We start from the raw sequence: 17,011 nt of genomic DNA on the forward strand, positions 1-17,011 counted from the left end.
ATTTCATCTGACAAATCAGTGCTGAGGAAATGTGATGATGTAATCACGCTTACTACGGAGCCTCTGAATATCCAAATGAGACAAATGCGATATCACTGAAAAGAGCAGACTCTGTACTTTACGAGACTTTTTAAAGCATTCAAATTGGATTAGCGGTTCAAAAGTTATTAAACATTTAAGACCAATAGTTATTTTTAGCCGCCGGCGGCTGTCTCGGTCTTTGAGGGTTAACATTTTAAGTGAGTGTGTGTCTTTAAAAAATGGATGGTTGGCCTGCCATGTGACTAGACACATGACAGGAAGCAGGAAGTACAACTGTATAAGAGAGCAGCATGACAAACAAAGGACAGTCACCAAACTGTTGGATTGAGGAGTTGCTCATTTTAGAGCTCACCTTTCCATTCACCACCTGCAAACTTTGGATTACACTTTCTGTGGATTGTATATACACCGGTGGACACTCACATTGGACTTATCAACACACTGGGATTCTTGGACTGTTTTTAGGGTATGGACAAATGAACTGTATTCTTTTAACAGCGTTTACCTCGTTTTATCGTGTTGTTTTAAAGTCTTTTATGTGAACCTTGTAAATAAACCAAATCTATTTAAACCAATCTTCTTTTATGTCTCATTCTTTTAACCACTAGTCATCTCTCACAGTTAAATCTGACCCCATTTTAGTCTTGTAACTCGGCTGATAAGGCCGATTGTTACACTTGGATGGGAGACCGCCTGGCAATACCAGGTGCTGTAAGCTTTTGCCTTTTCTTCACTATTTATATAATATGCTGGCTTTTACGGAGGCTGATCTTTAAATAGCCCACTTTTTGGAGCAGCCCTCGCTTACGGCCATACCGCGCTGAGAGCGCCCGATCTCGTCTGATCTCGGAAGCTAAGCAGCGTCGGGCCTGCTTAGTACTTGGATGGGAGACCGCCTGGGAATACCAGGTGCTGTAAGCTTTTGCCTTTTCTTCACTATTTATATAATATGCTGGCTTTTACGGAGGCTGATCTTTAAATAGCCCACTTTTTGGAGCAGCCCTCGTTTACGGCCATACCGCGCTGAGAGCGCCCGATCTCGTCTGATCTCGGAAGCTAAGCAGCGTCGGGCCTGCTTAGTACTTGGATGGGAGACCGCCTGGGAATACCAGGTGCTGTAAGCTTTTGCCTTTTCTTCACTATTTATATAATATGCTGGCTTTTAGAAAGACGTGTTTTACCGCTCTATTTATTACAATCATTTAAATGTATTATAGAGTTTTAAGTGTTTTACATGTTTTTTAGGCCATTTTATTACTCTTAACATTTTAAGTGAGTGTGTGTCTTTAAAAAATGGATGGTTGGCCTGCCATGTGACTAGACACATGACAGGAAGCAGGAAGTACAACTGTATAAGAGAGCAGCATGACAAACAAAGGACAGTCACCAAACTGTTGGATTGAGGAGTTGCTAATTTTAGAGCTCACCTTTCCATTCACCACCTGCAAACTTTGGATTACACTTTCTGTGGATTGTATATACACCGGTGGACACTCACATTGGACTTATCAACACACTGGGATTCTTGGACTGTTTTTAGGGTATGGACAAATGAACTGTATTCTTTTAACAGCGTTTACCTCGTTTTATCGTGTTGTTTTAAAGTCTTTTATGTGAACCTTGTAAATAAACCAAATCTATTTAAACCAATCTTCTTTTATGTCTCATTCTTTTAACCACTAGTCATCTCTCACAGTTAAATCTGATCCCATTTTAGTCTTGTAACTCGGCTGATAAGGCCGATTGTTACACTTGGATGGGAGACCGCCTGGGAATACCAGGTGCTGTAAGCTTTTGCCTTTTCTTCACTATTTATATAATATGCTGGCTTTTACGGAGGCTGATCTTTAAATAGCCCACTTTTTGGAGCAGCCCTCGCTTACGGCCATACCGCGCTGAGAGCGCCCGATCTCGTCTGATCTCGGAAGCTAAGCAGCGTCGGGCCTGCTTAGTACTTGGATGGGAGACCGCCTGGGAATACCAGGTGCTGTAAGCTTTTGCCTTTTCTTCACTATTTATATAATATGCTGGCTTTTACGGAGGCTGATCTTTAAATAGCCCACTTTTTGGAGCAGCCCTCGCTTACGGCCATACCGCGCTGAGAGCGCCCGATCTCGTCTGATCTCGGAAGCTAAGCAGCGTCGGGCCTGCTTAGTACTTGGATGGGAGACCGCCTGGGAATACCAGGTGCTGTAAGCTTTTGCCTTTTCTTCACTATTTATATAATATGCTGGCTTTTACGGAGGCTGATCTTTAAATAGCCCACTTTTTGGAGCAGCCCTCGCTTACGGCCATACCGCGCTGAGAGCGCCCGATCTCGTCTGATCTCGGAAGCTAAGCAGCGTCGGGCCTGCTTAGTACTTGGATGGGAGACCGCCTGGGAATACCAGGTGCTGTAAGCTTTTGCCTTTTCTTCACTATTTATATAATATGCTGGCTTTTAGAAAGACGTGTTTTACCGCTCTATTTATTACAATCATTTAAATGTATTATAGAGTTTTAAGTGTTTTACATGTTTTTTAGGCCATTTTATTACTCTTAACATTTTAAGTGAGTGTGTGTCTTTAAAAAATGGATGGTTGGCCTGCCATGTGACTAGACACATGACAGGAAGCAGGAAGTACAACTGTATAAGAGAGCAGCATGACAAACAAAGGACAGTCACCAAACTGTTGGATTGAGGAGCTGCTAATTTTAGAGCTCACCTTTCCATTCACCACCTGCAAACTTTGGATTACACTTTCTGTGGATTGTATATACACCGGTGGACACTCACATTGGACTTATCAACACACTGGGATTCTTGGACTGTTTTTAGGGTATGGACAAATGAACTGTATTCTTTTAACAGCGTTTACCTCGTTTTATCGTGTTGTTTTAAAGTCTTTTATGTGAACCTTGTAAATAAACCAAATCTATTTAAACCAATCTTCTTTTATGTCTCATTCTTTTAACCACTAGTCATCTCTCACAGTTAAATCTGACCCCATTTTAGTCTTGTAACTCGGCTGATAAGGCCGATTGTTACACTTGGATGGGAGACCGCCTGGCAATACCAGGTGCTGTAAGCTTTTGCCTTTTCTTCACTATTTATATAATATGCTGGCTTTTACGGAGGCTGATCTTTAAATGGCCCACTTTTTGGAGCAGCCCTCGCTTACGGCCATACCGCGCTGAGAGCGCCCGATCTCGTCTGATCTCGGAAGCTAAGCAGCGTCGGGCCTGCTTAGTACTTGGATGGGAGACCGCCTGGGAATACCAGGTGCTGTAAGCTTTTGCCTTTTCTTCACTATTTATATAATATGCTGGCTTTTAGAAAGACGTGTTTTACCGCTCTATTTATTACAATCATTTAAATGTATTATAGAGTTTTAAGTGTTTTACATGTTTTTTAGGCCATTTTATTACTCTTAACATTTTAAGTGAGTGTGTGTCTTTAAAAAATGGATGGTTGGCCTGCCATGTGACTAGACACATGACAGGAAGCAGGAAGTACAACTGTATAAGAGAGCAGCATGACAAACAAAGGACAGTCACCAAACTGTTGGATTGAGGAGTTGCTAATTTTAGAGCTCACCTTTCCATTCACCACCTGCAAACTTTGGATTACACTTTCTGTGGATTGTATATACACCGGTGGACACTCACATTGGACTTATCAACACACTGGGATTCTTGGACTGTTTTTAGGGTATGGACAAATGAACTGTATTCTTTTAACAGCGTTTACCTCGTTTTATCGTGTTGTTTTAAAGTCTTTTATGTGAACCTTGTAAATAAACCAAATCTATTTAAACCAATCTTCTTTTATGTCTCATTCTTTTAACCACTAGTCATCTCTCACAGTTAAATCTGATCCCATTTTAGTCTTGTAACTCGGCTGATAAGGCCGATTGTTACACTTGGATGGGAGACCGCCTGGGAATACCAGGTGCTGTAAGCTTTTGCCTTTTCTTCACTATTTATATAATATGCTGGCTTTTAGAAAGACGTGTTTTACCGCTCTATTTATTACAATCATTTAAATGTATTATAGAGTTTTAAGTGTTTTACATGTTTTTTAGGCCATTTTATTACTCTTAACATTTTAAGTGAGTGTGTGTCTTTAAAAAATGGATGGTTGGCCTGCCATGTGACTAGACACATGACAGGAAGCAGGAAGTACAACTGTATAAGAGAGCAGCATGACAAACAAAGGACAGTCACCAAACTGTTGGATTGAGGAGTTGCTCATTTTAGAGCTCACCTTTCCATTCACCACCTGCAAACTTTGGATTACACTTTCTGTGGATTGTATATACACCGGTGGACACTCACATTGGACTTATCAACACACTGGGATTCTTGGACTGTTTTTAGGGTATGGACAAATGAACTGTATTCTTTTAACAGCGTTTACCTCGTTTTATCGTGTTGTTTTAAAGTCTTTTATGTGAACCTTGTAAATAAACCAAATCTATTTAAACCAATCTTCTTTTATGTCTCATTCTTTTAACCACTAGTCATCTCTCACAGTTAAATCTGATCCCATTTTAGTCTTGTAACTCGGCTGATAAGGCCGATTGTTACACTTGGATGGGAGACCGCCTGGGAATACCAGGTGCTGTAAGCTTTTGCCTTTTCTTCACTATTTATATAATATGCTGGCTTTTACGGAGGCTGATCTTTAAATAGCCCACTTTTTGGAGCAGCCCTCGCTTACGGCCATACCGCGCTGAGAGCGCCCGATCTCGTCTGATCTCGGAAGCTAAGCAGCGTCGGGCCTGCTTAGTACTTGGATGGGAGACCGCCTGGGAATACCAGGTGCTGTAAGCTTTTGCCTTTTCTTCACTATTTATATAATATGCTGGCTTTTACGGAGGCTGATCTTTAAATAGCCCACTTTTTGGAGCAGCCCTCGCTTACGGCCATACCGCGCTGAGAGCGCCCGATCTCGTCTGATCTCGGAAGCTAAGCAGCGTCGGGCCTGCTTAGTACTTGGATGGGAGACCGCCTGGGAATACCAGGTGCTGTAAGCTTTTGCCTTTTCTTCACTATTTATATAATATGCTGGCTTTTACGGAGGCTGATCTTTAAATAGCCCACTTTTTGGAGCAGCCCTCGCTTACGGCCATACCGCGCTGAGAGCGCCCGATCTCGTCTGATCTCGGAAGCTAAGCAGCGTCGGGCCTGCTTAGTACTTGGATGGGAGACCGCCTGGGAATACCAGGTGCTGTAAGCTTTTGCCTTTTCTTCACTATTTATATAATATGCTGGCTTTTAGAAAGACGTGTTTTACCGCTCTATTTATTACAATCATTTAAATGTATTATAGAGTTTTAAGTGTTTTACATGTTTTTTAGGCCATTTTATTACTCTTAACATTTTAAGTGAGTGTGTGTCTTTAAAAAATGGATGGTTGGCCTGCCATGTGACTAGACACATGACAGGAAGCAGGAAGTACAACTGTATAAGAGAGCAGCATGACAAACAAAGGACAGTCACCAAACTGTTGGATTGAGGAGTTGCTAATTTTAGAGCTCACCTTTCCATTCACCACCTGCAAACTTTGGATTACACTTTCTGTGGATTGTATATACACCGGTGGACACTCACATTGGACTTATCAACACACTGGGATTCTTGGACTGTTTTTAGGGTATGGACAAATGAACTGTATTCTTTTAACAGCGTTTACCTCGTTTTATCGTGTTGTTTTAAAGTCTTTTATGTGAACCTTGTAAATAAACCAAATCTATTTAAACCAATCTTCTTTTATGTCTCATTCTTTTAACCACTAGTCATCTCTCACAGTTAAATCTGATCCCATTTTAGTCTTGTAACTCGGCTGATAAGGCCGATTGTTACACTTGGATGGGAGACCGCCTGGGAATACCAGGTGCTGTAAGCTTTTGCCTTTTCTTCACTATTTATATAATATGCTGGCTTTTACGGAGGCTGATCTTTAAATAGCCCACTTTTTGGAGCAGCCCTCGTTTACGGCCATACCGCGCTGAGAGCGCCCGATCTCGTCTGATCTCGGAAGCTAAGCAGCGTCGGGCCTGCTTAGTACTTGGATGGGAGACCGCCTGGGAATACCAGGTGCTGTAAGCTTTTGCCTTTTCTTCACTATTTATATAATATGCTGGCTTTTAGAAAGACGTGTTTTACCGCTCTATTTATTACAATCATTTAAATGTATTATAGAGTTTTAAGTGTTTTACATGTTTTTTAGGCCATTTTATTACTCTTAACATTTTAAGTGAGTGTGTGTCTTTAAAAAATGGATGGTTGGCCTGCCATGTGACTAGACACATGACAGGAAGCAGGAAGTACAACTGTATAAGAGAGCAGCATGACAAACAAAGGACAGTCACCAAACTGTTGGATTGAGGAGTTGCTCATTTTAGAGCTCACCTTTCCATTCACCACCTGCAAACTTTGGATTACACTTTCTGTGGATTGTATATACACCGGTGGACACTCACATTGGACTTATCAACACACTGGGATTCTTGGACTGTTTTTAGGGTATGGACAAATGAACTGTATTCTTTTAACAGCGTTTACCTCGTTTTATCGTGTTGTTTTAAAGTCTTTTATGTGAACCTTGTAAATAAACCAAATCTATTTAAACCAATCTTCTTTTATGTCTCATTCTTTTAACCACTAGTCATCTCTCACAGTTAAATCTGACCCCATTTTAGTCTTGTAACTCGGCTGATAAGGCCGATTGTTACACTTGGATGGGAGACCGCCTGGCAATACCAGGTGCTGTAAGCTTTTGCCTTTTCTTCACTATTTATATAATATGCTGGCTTTTACGGAGGCTGATCTTTAAATAGCCCACTTTTTGGAGCAGCCCTCGCTTACGGCCATACCGCGCTGAGAGCGCCCGATCTCGTCTGATCTCGGAAGCTAAGCAGCGTCGGGCCTGCTTAGTACTTGGATGGGAGACCGCCTGGGAATACCAGGTGCTGTAAGCTTTTGCCTTTTCTTCACTATTTATATAATATGCTGGCTTTTACGGAGGCTGATCTTTAAATAGCCCACTTTTTGGAGCAGCCCTCGCTTACGGCCATACCGCGCTGAGAGCGCCCGATCTCGTCTGATCTCGGAAGCTAAGCAGCGTCGGGCCTGCTTAGTACTTGGATGGGAGACCGCCTGGGAATACCAGGTGCTGTAAGCTTTTGCCTTTTCTTCACTATTTATATAATATGCTGGCTTTTAGAAAGACGTGTTTTACCGCTCTATTTATTACAATCATTTAAATGTATTATAGAGTTTTAAGTGTTTTACATGTTTTTTAGGCCATTTTATTACTCTTAACATTTTAAGTGAGTGTGTGTCTTTAAAAAATGGATGGTTGGCCTGCCATGTGACTAGACACATGACAGGAAGCAGGAAGTACAACTGTATAAGAGAGCAGCATGACAAACAAAGGACAGTCACCAAACTGTTGGATTGAGGAGTTGCTAATTTTAGAGCTCACCTTTCCATTCACCACCTGCAAACTTTGGATTACACTTTCTGTGGATTGTATATACACCGGTGGACACTCACATTGGACTTATCAACACACTGGGATTCTTGGACTGTTTTTAGGGTATGGACAAATGAACTGTATTCTTTTAACAGCGTTTACCTCGTTTTATCGTGTTGTTTTAAAGTCTTTTATGTGAACCTTGTAAATAAACCAAATCTATTTAAACCAATCTTCTTTTATGTCTCATTCTTTTAACCACTAGTCATCTCTCACAGTTAAATCTGATCCCATTTTAGTCTTGTAACTCGGCTGATAAGGCCGATTGTTACACTTGGATGGGAGACCGCCTGGGAATACCAGGTGCTGTAAGCTTTTGCCTTTTCTTCACTATTTATATAATATGCTGGCTTTTACGGAGGCTGATCTTTAAATAGCCCACTTTTTGGAGCAGCCCTCGCTTACGGCCATACCGCGCTGAGAGCGCCCGATCTCGTCTGATCTCGGAAGCTAAGCAGCGTCGGGCCTGCTTAGTACTTGGATGGGAGACCGCCTGGGAATACCAGGTGCTCTAAGCTTTTGCCTTTTCTTCACTATTTATATAATATGCTGGCTTTTACGGAGGCTGATCTTTAAATAGCCCACTTTTTGGAGCAGCCCTCGCTTACGGCCATACCGCGCTGAGAGCGCCCGATCTCGTCTGATCTCGGAAGCTAAGCAGCGTCGGGCCTGCTTAGTACTTGGATGGGAGACCGCCTAGGAATACCAGGTGCTGTAAGCTTTTGCCTTTTCTTCACTATTTATATAATATGCTGGCTTTTACGGAGGCTGATCTTTAAATAGCCCACTTTTTGGAGCAGCCCTCGCTTACGGCCATACCGCGCTGAGAGCGCCCGATCTCGTCTGATCTCGGAAGCTAAGCAGCGTCGGGCCTGCTTAGTACTTGGATGGGAGACCGCCTGGGAATACCAGGTGCTGTAAGCTTTTGCCTTTTCTTCACTATTTATATAATATGCTGGCTTTTAGAAAGACGTGTTTTACCGCTCTATTTATTACAATCATTTAAATGTATTATAGAGTTTTAAGTGTTTTACATGTTTTTTAGGCCATTTTATTACTCTTAACATTTTAAGTGAGTGTGTGTCTTTAAAAAATGGATGGTTGGCCTGCCATGTGACTAGACACATGACAGGAAGCAGGAAGTACAACTGTATAAGAGAGCAGCATGACAAACAAAGGACAGTCACCAAACTGTTGGATTGAGGAGTTGCTCATTTTAGAGCTCACCTTTCCATTCACCACCTGCAAACTTTGGATTACACTTTCTGTGGATTGTATATACACCGGTGGACACTCACATTGGACTTATCAACACACTGGGATTCTTGGACTGTTTTTAGGGTATGGACAAATGAACTGTATTCTTTTAACAGCGTTTACCTCGTTTTATCGTGTTGTTTTAAAGTCTTTTATGTGAACCTTGTAAATAAACCAAATCTATTTAAACCAATCTTCTTTTATGTCTCATTCTTTTAACCACTAGTCATCTCTCACAGTTAAATCTGATCCCATTTTAGTCTTGTAACTCGGCTGATAAGGCCGATTGTTACACTTGGATGGGAGACCGCCTGGGAATACCAGGTGCTGTAAGCTTTTGCCTTTTCTTCACTATTTATATAATATGCTGGCTTTTACGGAGGCTGATCTTTAAATAGCCCACTTTTTGGAGCAGCCCTCGCTTACGGCCATACCGCGCTGAGAGCGCCCGATCTCGTCTGATCTCGGAAGCTAAGCAGCGTCGGGCCTGCTTAGTACTTGGATGGGAGACCGCCTGGGAATACCAGGTGCTGTAAGCTTTTGCCTTTTCTTCACTATTTATATAATATGCTGGCTTTTAGAAAGACGTGTTTTACTGCTCTATTTATTACAATCATTTAAATGTATTATAGAGTTTTAAGTGTTTTACATGTTTTTTAGGCCATTTTATTACTCTTAACATTTTAAGTGAGTGTGTGTCTTTAAAAAATGGATGGTTGGCCTGCCATGTGACTAGACACATGACAGGAAGCAGGAAGTACAACTGTATAAGAGAGCAGCATGACAAACAAAGGACAGTCACCAAACTGTTGGATTGAGGAGTTGCTAATTTTAGAGCTCACCTTTCCATTCACCACCTGCAAACTTTGGATTACACTTTCTGTGGATTGTATATACACCGGTGGACACTCACATTGGACTTATCAACACACTGGGATTCTTGGACTGTTTTTAGGGTATGGACAAATGAACTGTATGCTTTTAACAGCGTTTACCTCGTTTTATCGTGTTGTTTTAAAGTCTTTTATGTGAACCTTGTAAATAAACCAAATCTATTTAAACCAATCTTCTTTTATGTCTCATTCTTTTAACCACTAGTCATCTCTCACAGTTAAATCTGATCCCATTTTAGTCTTGTAACTCGGCTGATAAGGCCGATTGTTACACTTGGATGGGAGACCGCCTGGGAATACCAGGTGCTGTAAGCTTTTGCCTTTTCTTCACTATTTATATAATATGCTGGCTTTTACGGAGGCTGATCTTTAAATAGCCCACTTTTTGGAGCAGCCCTCGCTTACGGCCATACCGCGCTGAGAGCGCCCGATCTCGTCTGATCTCGGAAGCTAAGCAGCGTCGGGCCTGCTTAGTACTTGGATGGGAGACCGCCTGGGAATACCAGGTGCTGTAAGCATTTGCCTTTTCTTCACTATTTATATAATATGCTGGCTTTTAGAAAGACGTGTTTTACCGCTCTATTTATTACAATCATTTAAATGTATTATAGAGTTTTAAGTGTTTTACATGTTTTTTAGGCCATTTTATTACTCTTAACATTTTAAGTGAGTGTGTGTCTTTAAAAAATGGATGGTTGGCCTGCCATGTGACTAGACACATGACAGGAAGCAGGAAGTACAACTGTATAAGAGAGCAGCATGACAAACAAAGGACAGTCACCAAACTGTTTGATTGAGGAGTTGCTAATTTTAGAGCTCACCTTTCCATTCACCACCTGCAAACTTTGGATTACACTTTCTGTGGATTGTATATACACCGGTGGACACTCACATTGGACTTATCAACACACTGGGATTCTTGGACTGTTTTTAGGGTATGGACAAATGAACTGTATTCTTTTAACAGCGTTTACCTCGTTTTATCGTGTTGTTTTAAAGTCTTTTATGTGAACCTTGTAAATAAACCAAATCTATTTAAACCAATCTTCTTTTATGTCTCATTCTTTTAACCACTAGTCATCTCTCACAGTTAAATCTGATCCCATTTTAGTCTTGTAACTCGGCTGATAAGGCCGATTGTTACACTTGGATGGGAGACCGCCTGGGAATACCAGGTGCTGTAAGCTTTTGCCTTTTCTTCACTATTTATATAATATGCTGGCTTTTACGGAGGCTGATCTTTAAATAGCCCACTTTTTGGAGCAGCCCTCGCTTACGGCCATACCGCGCTGAGAGCGCCCGATCTCGTCTGATCTCGGAAGCTAAGCAGCGTCGGGCCTGCTTAGTACTTGGATGGGAGACCGCCTGGGAATACCAGGTGCTGTAAGCTTTTGCCTTTTCTTCACTATTTATATAATATGCTGGCTTTTACGGAGGCTGATCTTTAAATAGCCCACTTTTTGGAGCAGCCCTCGCTTACGGCCATACCGCGCTGAGAGCGCCCGATCTCGTCTGATCTCGGAAGCTAAGCAGCGTCGGGCCTGCTTAGTACTTGGATGGGAGACCGCCTGGGAATACCAGGTGCTGTAAGCTTTTGCCTTTTCTTCACTATTTATATAATATGCTGGCTTTTACGGAGGCTGATCTTTAAATAGCCCACTTTTTGGAACAGCCCTCGCTTACGGCCATACCCCCACCTGAGGCGCTAGAGAGCAACAGGAAGTGGTTGGCAGCAGTTGGGAGAGGAAGGCTCTCCTCCATTTTGTGTTTAATTTTTGTTTGTTTTGTGAGTTGTAATACGTTAAGTTAGTTTTTTGTGTTTTTTGTCAACTTTTAAACCACCTAACAGCAGCATTCTTGCTGTCTGGAGGGTGGTTAGTTCCTTTTTTTTTTTTTTTTTTTAATGGATGGATTAATTTCTATGAATATGGATTTGGCACGAGAGAAAAGGCAGCAAACAGAAAATGGACTGGATAAAAGACTACGAGAAAAGGATTACCCTAAAAAGGAGCAGAAACGGATTTACGCTAAAGAAGCAACCGTAGTGATTGATCTGACTGAAGTGCAGGATGGGAAAGCAGAAGACATTATTCAAGCACTGACAGACAAGATGGACGTGACGACTATACTTGCGGTAAGACCAAAAATGATGAGAGAATATGAAATAACATTGGAGAAAGAAGAAGATATTGAGAAACTAGCAGATGGATTGATGATAAAAGGAAAGACATGTGAAATTAAAAAGTTGAATAATAAAGAATTTGTTGTCTCTTTCATGCATCTGCCCGCTTACCTGGAGGACGACGTGGTTCTACAAAAGCTGGAGGGATGGGGGGTAACTCCCATCTCCCAGATCAAACGGAGATTTTATCCGGGCACCCGCATCGAGGATGGAACGAGATTTGTGAGAGTGCGATTCCCAAAAGAGGTGGCTTCTCTGCCCTATAGCACGAGAATGGAGACAGAAGAGGGGCCTCAGTATTTCAGGGTGATACACAGCCAGCAGGTGAGAACCTGTAGGCTGTGTATGAGCCCTGAACACCTGATGAAGGACTGCCCAGACTTCAAATGTTTCAAGTGCGAGGAGAGGGGCCACTTCGCACGGGACTGTAATGCAGTGAGGTGCCCGGACTGCAGGCTCGTACTAAATAAGTGCGAGTGCTGGTTCGGAGACCAGCAGGAGGATGACCAGGAGAGCGGGCAGATGCATGAGGGAGACAATGAAGAGGAGCCACGCGAGGACACGGGAGGAACACAAAGAGAGGGTATTGCAGGCACGGACATTGACGATGAAAGCGAAAGGACTGGAGTAATGCAGGACAACGACGAAACAGAGACACTGATGGAGACGACGGAGGATTTGCAAACAGAATTGGAAGAGTCAGAGGAGCAGGTCAACGAGGAAGGGAGAGTGGACAGAGACAGCGAAAACATTGATGATGGCGGCACCATGGGAATATCAAATAAAAGAAGAAGAAGAACTAAGGTAACACCAAATCTAGAGAAAGCCAAAAGGAAAGTTTTAAAACAAACATGTGAGGAGAAACAGGACAGTGGAGATACTGGAAAGGAAGGGGAGGCCATGAGCTGACAAAATGGGGACTTTATGGCTTTTAGTTTATTTTATGGTGTTGAAAATTGTGACTTTTAATGCTAGAGGACTAATGAATGGTTTTAAATTTGAAAAGATGAAGGAACTGTGTAAAAATGAGGATGTGATTTTATTGCAAGAGACAAACTGGAAAGAGAATCGTATGGAGGATTTTAAAAAAAGATGGGAAGGGGAATTACTCTTTAATAACGGAGAAGGAAAAATTGGAGGAGGAATGGCGATTTTAATAAGAAAAGACAGAGGTATCAAGACAAAGCATTTGTATAGTGATAAAAAAGGAAAATGTATGGTTGTAGAAATGGTGATGGAGGAAGAAAATTTTATTTTAGGGAACGTGCATGCTCCGAATGAAGAAAAAGAAAAGAAAATGTATTTTAATGTTTTAGCCGATGTAATTGAAAAATGGGGGAAGGTGGTGATTGCAGGGGATTTTAACACAGTTTTTAGCAAAATGGATATGGCAAACGGGATGGTTTTTAAAACGGATGGGGGCAGAAAAGAACTAAAGTCGTTGATGGAAGAGAAAAATATGATTGATGTGTGGAGGGAAAGAAACGAGAAAAAGAAGGAATTTTCAAGAAGACAGTTGGTGGGGAATTTTATGTGCCAAACCAGAATAGATTATTTCTTAAGTACTAGAAATCTGGAATGTTTTATTGACAGAATAGTTTATAAAGACACAACCTTAAGCGATCACAAAATGGTTTTAATGGTGATGGATTTTAAAAGAGAAACGAAGGGACCTGGAGTGTGGATCTTAAACACTGATGTTTTAAAAAATGAAAGTTTTAAAAAAGAGATTGAAAATATATTAGATGAGAGGAAAAAAGATCTGATGTATATGGAAGACAAAAGGCAATGGTGGGAAAACGTAAAGTATCAGATAAAGAAATATTCAATAAACTACTGTAATTTGTTACAAAAGGTTAAAAGAACTAAGGAGAAAGAAGTAAGGAGAACATTAAAAGAGGAGTTAAATAAAAATGAAGTAAATGTACAAAAAGTAATTCAATTTGAAAATACATTGGGAAAAATAGAAGAGGAGAAATGCAAAGGGGCGATGTTAAGAAGCAAAGCAAAATACATGGTGGAAGGAGAAAAATGTAACAGATTCTTTTTTAATCTTGAGAAAAGCAGGGGGAAAGCGGAAATAATTAAAGAACTTAAAAGTAAGGATGGGAAAGTGGTGTCAGATACAGAGAGGATTTTAAAAGAAGTGAAAACATATTATGAGGAATTGTTTAAGTCAGAGGGAGGAGATGAGGAAAAACGGAAGATTTTATTACAACAAATAGCAAGGAAAGTTGGTGAGGAGGATAAAAAGGATTGTGAAAGCGAAATAACAACAGAAGAAATTAAACAAGCCATAAATCAATTAAGAGTGAAGAAAAGCCCTGGAATAGATGGTATTGGAAGCGAGTTTTACAAAGTTTTTAAAGAAAAGGTAGTTGGGATTTTAAATGAAATTTATGAAGAAGTGTTCAAAAAAGAAAGAGTAAACCCAAAAATGGGGCTAGGATTAATGAAAATAATATACAAGAAAAAGGGAGACAAAAATGAACTGAAGAATTTTAGACCCATTACAATGTTAAACACTGATTTAAAAATTTTAGCAAAGGTCTTAGCGAATAGGTTAAAAAAAGTCATGCCAAATATAATAGAAACCAACCAAGCATATGGAGTAAAGGGGAGGGATATAGCAGACATTACAAGCAGCATAAGAGATATAGTGGGTTATATAAAAGAAAAAGAAAGGAGCGCATACATTATAAGTATGGACTTTGAAAAGGCGTTCGACAGAGTCGAACATGGGTTTTTATTTGCGATTTTAAAAGAATTTGGTTTTGGAGATAATTTTATAAAATGGATCTCAATTTTATACAGGGATATTTTAACAAAAGTAAAATGCAATGGATTTTTAACTCAACCTTTTAAAGTTTCAAGATCTATAAGACAAGGGTGTCCATTGTCAGCACAGTTGTACTCTTTGGTGGCAGAACCTTTAGGGCTTTTAATAAACAGAGAAAAAAGAATAAATGGAATAAAAATGGAAGAGGGAAAAGAGTTAACAAAAATATTTCAATACGCTGATGACACGACAGTTGTGGTTGAAAATATAGAAAGTGTTAAAAGAGTGATAGAGAAAACAACATTTTATTGTGAGGGTTCAGGTGCAAAAATAAATGAAGAAAAAACTGTATATATGAAGTTTGGAAGGGCCGAGATTTTAACGGGGCTTTTTAGGTTTAAGGAGGTTCAAGAAATGAAGATTTTAGGGGCAATATTAGCAAGGAATGAAAAGGAGGCAATTGACAATATGTGGGAAGAGACGGTAGGAGGGATGGAAAGAAGACTTATTTTTTGGAGAAACAGATCTTTAAGTTTGAAAGGGAAAATTTTAATTGTAAATATGTTAATGTTATCCAAAATGTGGTACAATTTACATGTCATGCCATTGCCAGATTGGGTTTTGAAGAGAATAAAGAAAAGTGTTTTAGAATTTCTATGGGACAAAAAGCCTCCAAGAATTGCATATCTTACATTGATAGGGAAACCAGAAGAGGGAGGAATGGGGTTGGTCGACGTAGAGCAAAAAATGAAAAGCATGAGGGTAAAAGTGGTAAGGAAATATTTGGATGACACGAACAATGCAGAGTGGAAGAAAATAATGAGCTTCTATTTAAACAAATGTGGGAATTTTAATTTAGGGGAAGACATTTTATGGATGAAGCTGAAGAATTGGATGATGGAGGGGATCCCACAGTTTTATAAAGAGGTTTTAAATGCTTGGAGGCTTTTTTTAACAGAGGTGGATTTTAATCCAGAGGGGAGGGAAAGGATTTTAAATCAACCTCTGTTTTTAAATGGAAAAGTAAAGATACAAGAGCATGACCTCTATTTTAAGAAATGGTTGCAAGTGGGGATTGTGAAGGTAAGGGATGTTTTATGGGAATATAAAGAGGGATTTTTACCACTTCAAGTGATTATAGATGCGATGGAGGAGGGGAAGGAGGATTTTAATGTAATGTTTTTAAAAAGACAATACGAAGAGGTAAAAAAAGCAATCCCTGGAGAATGGCTGGATGATCTTAACAAGAGGGAAGAAAAGGAGAACAAAATGAATGTGTTTTTAAAATGTAAAGACAAGTTGGTGAATTTTAATTTGGGTACTGTTAAAATGTTTTATGGTTTTTTTATGAAAAGAATTTTTAAAAAACCTGTTGCCAATCAATTCTGGATAAGGCATTTTAACGAAATTGAAGAAAAAGATATCTGGAAGCATATGGCATGGAAATGGTTGGATGTAGATCTAGAATGTTTTGATTATTTTATTAGACAAAATGTGATTTTTACGGAAATGAGATTGTGTGCTATGCAGAAAGAAACAAATGCTCAATGCAAAGTTTGTAAAACAGAAGATGAGGGAATTTTACATTTGTTTTTATTCTGTAAGGAGTTGATCCCATTTTTTAACGAATTTAAGAAACTAATCAAAGATTTAAGAGGTAACGAAGAGGATTTTAATTGGAGTAGAATGTTTATGTTGGGAATAGCAGAGAATAAACCAAACAAGAAACTCATTAATTTGTTTTTAATTGTGGCAAAAAAAGCTATATGGAAAAGAAGGAATATAGCGAAAAACAGAGATTTTGTTTTAAACCTTTGGTTTCTTTTTAAATGGATGGCAGAAGATCATGTCAAATTGCTGTACAGTTATTTTAAATCAGAAAATATTATGGGAGATTTTTATGAAATTTTCACAAAAGATGTCATATGTATTTTAAAAAATATGCACTTTTACATGCCAGGGGAAGATGAACTTTTGTTGGTTTAGCTTTTAGGCTTTTATTTGTTGTTATGATTGGGTTAAAAAGATGCTTGTGTCATGTAATATTTACGAATGTTTCCCCAGCAACAATGCTAAATACTCGGAAATTGGTGATAACGGTTTTGTTGTGTATTGGGTTCTTCTTCAGTAGTAATGAAAATGTATTATTGATTTGTGTATTCAATGTGTATTCAAATATATAATGATTTTTGTACAATAAAAAAAAAAAAAAAAAAAAAAAAAAAAAAAAGAGCGCCCGATCTCGTCTGATCTCGGAAGCTAAGCAGCGTCGGGCCTGCTTAGTACTTGGATGGGAGACCGCCTGGGAATACCAGGTGCTGTAAGCTTTTGCCTTT

General features: G+C 39.8%; 19 non-coding genes across 19 annotated transcripts; all 19 read left to right on the forward strand.

The window, feature by feature from the left end:
• Window positions 1–844: 844 nt before the first annotated feature.
• LOC141314696 (5S ribosomal RNA) lies at window positions 845–963 on the forward strand. Its single transcript, XR_012350241.1, has one exon. It is a non-coding gene; the product is annotated as a 5S ribosomal RNA (ribosomal RNA).
• Window positions 964–1,047: 84 nt separating this feature from the next.
• LOC141314655 (5S ribosomal RNA) lies at window positions 1,048–1,166 on the forward strand. Its single transcript, XR_012350201.1, has one exon. It is a non-coding gene; the product is annotated as a 5S ribosomal RNA (ribosomal RNA).
• Window positions 1,167–1,919: 753 nt separating this feature from the next.
• On the forward strand, window positions 1,920–2,038 carry LOC141314697 (5S ribosomal RNA). Its single transcript, XR_012350242.1, has one exon. It is a non-coding gene; the product is annotated as a 5S ribosomal RNA (ribosomal RNA).
• An 84-nt stretch (window positions 2,039–2,122) lies between these two features.
• Window positions 2,123–2,241, forward strand: LOC141314698 (5S ribosomal RNA). Its single transcript, XR_012350243.1, has one exon. It is a non-coding gene; the product is annotated as a 5S ribosomal RNA (ribosomal RNA).
• Window positions 2,242–2,325: 84 nt separating this feature from the next.
• LOC141314699 (5S ribosomal RNA) lies at window positions 2,326–2,444 on the forward strand. The gene has a single exon (XR_012350244.1). It is a non-coding gene; the product is annotated as a 5S ribosomal RNA (ribosomal RNA).
• Window positions 2,445–3,197: 753 nt separating this feature from the next.
• On the forward strand, window positions 3,198–3,316 carry LOC141314700 (5S ribosomal RNA). The gene has a single exon (XR_012350245.1). It is a non-coding gene; the product is annotated as a 5S ribosomal RNA (ribosomal RNA).
• A 1,422-nt stretch (window positions 3,317–4,738) lies between these two features.
• Window positions 4,739–4,857, forward strand: LOC141314701 (5S ribosomal RNA). Its single transcript, XR_012350247.1, has one exon. It is a non-coding gene; the product is annotated as a 5S ribosomal RNA (ribosomal RNA).
• An 84-nt stretch (window positions 4,858–4,941) lies between these two features.
• Window positions 4,942–5,060, forward strand: LOC141314703 (5S ribosomal RNA). The gene has a single exon (XR_012350249.1). It is a non-coding gene; the product is annotated as a 5S ribosomal RNA (ribosomal RNA).
• Window positions 5,061–5,144: 84 nt separating this feature from the next.
• LOC141314704 (5S ribosomal RNA) lies at window positions 5,145–5,263 on the forward strand. Its single transcript, XR_012350250.1, has one exon. It is a non-coding gene; the product is annotated as a 5S ribosomal RNA (ribosomal RNA).
• Window positions 5,264–6,016: 753 nt separating this feature from the next.
• On the forward strand, window positions 6,017–6,135 carry LOC141314656 (5S ribosomal RNA). The gene has a single exon (XR_012350202.1). It is a non-coding gene; the product is annotated as a 5S ribosomal RNA (ribosomal RNA).
• Window positions 6,136–6,888: 753 nt separating this feature from the next.
• LOC141314705 (5S ribosomal RNA) lies at window positions 6,889–7,007 on the forward strand. Its single transcript, XR_012350251.1, has one exon. It is a non-coding gene; the product is annotated as a 5S ribosomal RNA (ribosomal RNA).
• Window positions 7,008–7,091: 84 nt separating this feature from the next.
• Window positions 7,092–7,210, forward strand: LOC141314707 (5S ribosomal RNA). The gene has a single exon (XR_012350252.1). It is a non-coding gene; the product is annotated as a 5S ribosomal RNA (ribosomal RNA).
• Window positions 7,211–7,963: 753 nt separating this feature from the next.
• LOC141314668 (5S ribosomal RNA) lies at window positions 7,964–8,082 on the forward strand. Its single transcript, XR_012350215.1, has one exon. It is a non-coding gene; the product is annotated as a 5S ribosomal RNA (ribosomal RNA).
• An 84-nt stretch (window positions 8,083–8,166) lies between these two features.
• LOC141314666 (5S ribosomal RNA) lies at window positions 8,167–8,285 on the forward strand. Its single transcript, XR_012350212.1, has one exon. It is a non-coding gene; the product is annotated as a 5S ribosomal RNA (ribosomal RNA).
• An 84-nt stretch (window positions 8,286–8,369) lies between these two features.
• On the forward strand, window positions 8,370–8,488 carry LOC141314708 (5S ribosomal RNA). The gene has a single exon (XR_012350253.1). It is a non-coding gene; the product is annotated as a 5S ribosomal RNA (ribosomal RNA).
• A 753-nt stretch (window positions 8,489–9,241) lies between these two features.
• LOC141314709 (5S ribosomal RNA) lies at window positions 9,242–9,360 on the forward strand. Its single transcript, XR_012350254.1, has one exon. It is a non-coding gene; the product is annotated as a 5S ribosomal RNA (ribosomal RNA).
• A 753-nt stretch (window positions 9,361–10,113) lies between these two features.
• Window positions 10,114–10,232, forward strand: LOC141314648 (5S ribosomal RNA). The gene has a single exon (XR_012350195.1). It is a non-coding gene; the product is annotated as a 5S ribosomal RNA (ribosomal RNA).
• A 753-nt stretch (window positions 10,233–10,985) lies between these two features.
• Window positions 10,986–11,104, forward strand: LOC141314710 (5S ribosomal RNA). The gene has a single exon (XR_012350255.1). It is a non-coding gene; the product is annotated as a 5S ribosomal RNA (ribosomal RNA).
• Window positions 11,105–11,188: 84 nt separating this feature from the next.
• Window positions 11,189–11,307, forward strand: LOC141314711 (5S ribosomal RNA). The gene has a single exon (XR_012350256.1). It is a non-coding gene; the product is annotated as a 5S ribosomal RNA (ribosomal RNA).
• Window positions 11,308–17,011: the final 5,704 nt, after the last annotated feature.

This window comes from Garra rufa, unplaced genomic scaffold, assembly GCF_049309525.1.
Source record: "Garra rufa unplaced genomic scaffold, GarRuf1.0 hap1_unplaced_011, whole genome shotgun sequence".
Lineage (NCBI taxonomy): Eukaryota > Metazoa > Chordata > Actinopteri > Cypriniformes > Cyprinidae > Garra > Garra rufa.